The sequence below is a fragment of the Ursus maritimus genome, unplaced genomic scaffold, assembly GCF_017311325.1.
Source record: "Ursus maritimus isolate PB19 unplaced genomic scaffold, ASM1731132v1 scaffold_14, whole genome shotgun sequence".
NCBI classification, from domain to species: domain Eukaryota; kingdom Metazoa; phylum Chordata; class Mammalia; order Carnivora; family Ursidae; genus Ursus; species Ursus maritimus.
Genome location: NW_024423786.1, coordinates 27,379,577 through 27,385,576, shown reverse-complemented (window position 1 = coordinate 27,385,576; position 6,000 = coordinate 27,379,577). Strand labels below are relative to the sequence as shown.

Here is a 6,000-nt window from a genome sequence, read left to right as displayed (position 1 = left end):
GAGTTCCTGATAAATAACCTTCTGCTGTTAGGATGCCTGAGACTTGCTCTTTTGATAGCCTCTGATGTGCTTGTTTCTCAGTGCATTTAAATTTGATCACAGGGCAGGGGCTGGCTGTCCTCTATGGCTTCCCCCAAGAATGTGAGTCTGTGATGTATGTTTAATGTTTTCCCTCTGTTACAGAGATAAATGTCATTGGTAATTCTGATTGGCAAGCCCGATGTTTAAGGCTTGTGAAATTATGTGAGTCCCAGGGTCACAGGAATTGTTCTTCATTCAAATATTTACAAAGCATAATTAAATGGATTAATGATGTGGGGTTCTAGAACCAATAAGGTTTTGTAAAAATTTTGAGCAGCTTTCCCTTCCTCCATTTCTACTAATTTTATCATTTTCCCCCTTCTCTTTTTGATCTGTGATTTCTGCTTTCAGCCCTCAAAACCTTTATGAGCTTATTATGATATTTCCTCGCACTGAGTGTCTCATTTGGCCCCTCCCATTACTACCCCTCTGTTGATTTCCTCTTCTCTGTATCCAGAGGCCCCCTCATGCTTCTCAGATTAAATCTTCCACTCTCGTCATTGTCCTCCTCATTTTGCTTAATTAGATAATTTCAGAGACAGCTTTGAAGACCCTAGGTATTGCCCCAGTGCTAAATGGGATAGTTATAATTATTAATTGGAAGACTGGCATCAATATCATCAACTTCTCTCTTCTTTTTCCCTGTCCTAGCTGTCTGGGTATGAATAATGAAAACAGTCTTTTCTTAAATGGAAAAATTATAATATAGTTGAGTTCTTTTCCCTAAGTTTCCCATTAATGGAATTGAGGCATATCTGTGTGCTTTTGGCCTGGATAAAGGAATAGGGAAGGTTAAGACATGGTAATATGTATTGTGAATGATCAACATCTTTGATATTTTTTTAAATGAATTCTGTTTTTATTACCAAACCAACACAAACTTGTTGTAGAGAATTTGGTTAATTCAGAAAAGCACACAGATGAAAAAAACATATCATGTGTGTTTTCACCGTACATACTTTTGTGTACATATGCATGTGTGTGTATGTTATATTCATATTAATTTTTTTACACACAAAAAAGGGTCAACCTGAACATGTTTTCTAACTTATATCTTAAGCTTAATGCATTGTGGACATTTAAATTAATTTTTTTACATCAACATGACCATAGAGCCCCCCTTTATACAGATTTAACTAGTCCCCTATGAATAAGTATTTGGGTTCCAATCAACAATTAGTCCAACAATTAATTGTACTAGTATAAACAATGCTGCAGTCAACATCCTCTATGCATAGCCATGATAGTTTTTTTTTTTAAATAATTATTTCTTCAACAACAATTTCTGAAGTTAGATTTGCTGTTTAAAGAGATGAAATTTTAGTGAGCATTAGGTATACAGGAAAACACCCTTCCAAAATTGAACTAACTCATGCTGTTGTCTTGATTTGGGCTAGAAGAGAACACTCCGTGTCAAAGAAGCTCTTTCCCGGTCTTTGCTCACCTTGGACAACAAACATTGGATTAGTCTTTTTTCTGGCTACATATATTTTGGAAAGGTCAAAGACCATGACCTTTCCTCCCTGCTAAAACTCCCTTCTAGCACTCAGTTTTTCAGTTCACTATGTCAGAGTGGAGTTCCAAAAAACCATAATTAGACTGCATCTCACTTAATTCTATTTATCTTCTCTCAATTTTTTCTTTTTTTAATATCAATTTGGTATACATTTGCCTTTCCAAGTGTTGTTAGAAAGCAACTTTTATTTTACAAGTAGTTCATGTTTTCATTAGAATCCTTAACGTATTCAAATATTCTTCTCTTTTTACCTAACAATATAATATATACTCATGAAACCTTTGAGTAGTATTGTCTATGGGATGTCATTTAACGTTCCTTGCAAAATCTGTTTATAAAAGCAAGACCTGTTCGTTCAGGGAAGTTAACATTCTTTTTTTTTTCTTTCTTTCTTTTTTTTTAAAGATTTTATTTATTTATTCGACAGGACAGAGACAGCCAGCGAGAGAGAGAACACAAGCAGGGGGAGTGGGAGAGGAAGAAGCAGGCTCATAGCAGAGGAGCCTGATGTGGGGCTCGATCCCATAACGCCGGGATCACGCCCTGAGCCGAAGGCAGACGCTTAACCGCTGTGCCACCCAGGCGCCCCAGGGAAGTTAACATTCTGACTCAAAGGGAAAATGCCTGAGGATCTCAGAGTGATCTACCTACCTGTGTCTAGACTGAATGCTGAAGTAGAATTCTGACATCTCTAGACCCAGATGTTTTATACACCAAACAGTGGACAGGATGAGCTCATCTCCATAAACTGAGAGCTCTGGCAAACATGAAGACACCATGGCATAGGGAGTATAAGCACAAATAGACAGCTTTAGAACCAGTCTTACCTCAAAGTCCCAGTTTCCTTTTCATTGTGATGGGGAGACTCTAATATTTGTTTGGAGAATCACTGTGATGGTTAAATGAGCTAATATGCTTTCAAGTGCTTTATAAGGTGCTTGGCACATAAATTACATCTCAATGTAGGATCATGGAGGAAAAGGTATTTTAAGAAGCAGAGAAAATCCTACATTAAGTGAATTTGTACTGGAAATGCATAAAAGGGATATAAGAACTGATTTTTCTAATATAGAAATCCTTTTTTCTTTACTATAAAAAGTGCTACAAAGAATCTAGAACCTTCCTAAACTTAATTTTAAACAATTACAGCAGAACTTCTCTACTTCTTATAGAACCATGTTCTCCCCCACCCATTTGAGAATCTGATAGAGCTTTGAATTCTCAATAGAAATATGCACATTCACATCACATTTTGCATTCTGGAATACTAACCTATACCAGGTGAAAACTGCCCCCAAACATAGAGATTGTAGGCCACTCTGATTTATCTAAACAAAGTCAGAAAAGAGAGGTTATGGCCATCTTGGGGCTGCAGATGTCTATACCTGACTTCTGAATTGGAGATTCTTATCATTACCATATGCTGGATACATTCTATGCCCTTGAGCACTCATAACATAGAAAGGAAGACAAATTGGGAAATAAATAAGTATGGTGCAGTGTGGCAAATGTGACAATAAGTGCATGTACTGAAAGGAATGATTTCATGGGGGTGGGGTACAAACATCACAAAAACAACTCCTACCTACTTCCTCTGATTTCACAAGTACAGCGGTGGTCCCCGGGTCTTTCAGAATCTTGGGAGATTCAGTGGACCATGTGGCATACATTATGTCAAGATTGAAGTCCCAGATTAGAGGGAATTCACAGAATCACCCATGTTCTGTCCCTCAAGTCCATCCCCCTTCTCTATAGGAGATACATGAAGCAGGCGAGTGTAGGTGAATGGAAGCTTGTCAGAAGACATGCCTTCACCCTCTGCTTGGCAAGTGTGAGCTTATCTGTAATACATTATAATGTCTGTGATTCCCCTGCCAAACCTTGAAATCTCTGAATTTTGATTCCAAATATCCAGAGGAGGGAATGGACACACTTCACCTTGCACACATAGTCTTGTTTATGGAGGGCTCTAATAGTGTTCCAGCCCTGCTTATTCAACAAAGGGTTCTAAATTGTATGTCATCCTTGCTCAGGGGCCATGCTAATCTTCTCTGTATCCTTCCAATTTTAGTATATGTGCTGCTGAAGCGAGCGCAAAGGGTTCTAACTTGGACAAGCAAGAAAGAGAGGGTACTAAGGAAATGGTCTGGCCATTCAGTTACACTCAAGTGATATGGGAGCAAAATTAGAGTGATTTCTTCCACTTCCAGGGGCATTGCTAACTCCGTTAGCATAAGACCATTGCTGCTTAGTATTTTCCCTTACACACACCTAAATTCCAATCATTGCCTTTTAGCAGCTGCAGCCTTGGTCAAATTACCTAATAAGTTAACATGTACTGAGTGCTGACTGTATATGTGGTAGTGTTCTTAGTGTTTTACATATGTGGATTTGGCCCACCCTCCCAGCTCTGTGAAGAAGAAATTGTCATCATCATCACCATCATCATCATTAGATGTTGCTCAGGATCACAGCAAGTGGGTAGAGCTGGAAACAGAGTCCAGGCTGTTAGCCCCAAAGCTCATTCCCTCATGCACAGGGCTATGGTGCCTGTGGAACAGCAAGTCAGTTTCAACTTTTGTAAAAATGGCGTGATGATGACCATTCTTCAGGGTAGTGGTAGGATTAAATAAGACTGGTTTTGGCAGTCAAATAGTATCAATTAATAGGGTCCTTGCCCATGAAGGGAATCTTTTTGGAAGAATCTACAGGTGTAGAAGGCAGGCTGGCCACAGATAGTGCATTGTCACACACCACTGACCAAGGCAAGTGAATCCACAGTGCTTTTTACTTATTCTCTTTTTCTCTTCTTTCTGCCTTCGGTTCTCTTCTGTACTACTTGCAAGTGTCTGTTTAAGTTGGTTAAAATGATGGCATTTCATTTTCTTGTGGTCTTCATTTCTGGCTCTTTGGATCATTTTTAGTCAACAAATGAGTTGGCTTTCCCAAAACTGCCTGGGTTGACATTTTTTGTTTGAATTGCAATATGTTCTTCCAAAGGTGAATGATCAGGAACTATTGTCTGCAAGTCAACAACACGCTCAGAGGCAGAGCGCCAATGCAGTTTTGTTTGTTGCTTTAATTACTGTGTGTGTGCTTAGGTTTTTTGGATTGCAGTTATTCTCGTTAAAAAGAATTGAATGCACTTAAGTAACTCTTCCATAAACATTGTTTGAGCCCTACATAATCCAAGGCTAGCCCTGAAGCAAAGAGCAAGGGACTACCAGATAAATCAGAACTGGGATTAGATCCTAGCAGGGGCAGTTAGTAGAGGAAAGACAACAGGCTGAGAAAGCTACATAAGACAAAGAGCTACCATCTATTAGAAAGGTGAAGGTAATGGGCTGTGGTGGTTTAGAGAGGAGAGAGATTTCTTCCTTCAGGAATGATCGTGGAGGGCTTTCTAAAGGTGGTAGCAATTGAACAGGACCTTGAAGGACATAGAGAATGTGGACTATGGTATGGTAAACCAGAAAGGGTGAAGGACATCCCAGCTCTGCAGAACGTATCTGGAGAGTAGCATATGATTATAGAGACTTTAAGAAGAAGGTTAATTTTTTTAAGATTCTATTTATTTATCTGACAGAGAGAGAGAGAGAACAAGCAGAGAAAGAGGCAGAAGGAGAAGCAGACTCCCCGTGGAGGAGGGAGCCTGATGCAGGATTCGATCCCAAGACCCTGGGATCATGACCTAAGCTGAAGGCAGACACTTAAGTGACTGAGCCACTCAGGAGCCCCAAAAGGTTAATTTTGATAAAGAAAAAATGACTTCATTTGCTGAGGAAATACATAGGGAATTAATCAGATTAACAGCTCTGAATTCATTTCTCACTGTTCTTCTCTGGCTCACAATTCCTCCAATACACTACTGCCTCAGGGCCTTTGCACTTGCCATTCCCTCTGATCTGAACATTTTTCCTGGATTTTTGCTTGGCTGGTTCTTTTTGTCTTTCACATCTCAGTTCAAATAACCCCGCTTAGAGAGAGCCTGACCTCTGTCATGAGGTTGCTCTCCCTCACTGCCCCATTCATGCTACCTCCTCATCCACCCATACACATACACCTCCTCGGCAGTCACTTACTGTGACAGCATCCTTGTTTGTTTCATAGCACTTTCCATACTGTCTTGTTTAATACTCTATGCCTGGCACAGAGAATCTCAACTCCAGTATATTCCTAACCCATGCATCTACATCACATCAGAATACTAGTTTTCATGCATTCCCAGAGAGCTGAAACTCTTGATTTTTTCCTTCTATAAAAATGGATGTGAAAATGCTTACTTCCCTTCAAGCAGTGGTTCTCAACCTGGTGCACATTAGTATCACTTTGGAGCTTTTGAAACCCCAGGTAATTGAGCCTTAACCCAGAATAATTAAGCCCGAAGCTCTGCAGGCAAGGCC

General features: G+C 39.7%; 1 protein-coding gene and 1 pseudogene across 1 annotated transcript in view; one reads left to right on the top strand and one right to left on the bottom strand.

Annotated features, from left to right (window-relative positions):
* The window catches only part of SYNPR (synaptoporin), a 296,784-nt gene that overhangs the window by 213,632 nt on the left and 77,152 nt on the right, over window positions 1-6,000 (top strand). The window lies entirely within an intron of this gene.
* Window positions 3,594-3,692, bottom strand: LOC121102658 (annotated as a pseudogene).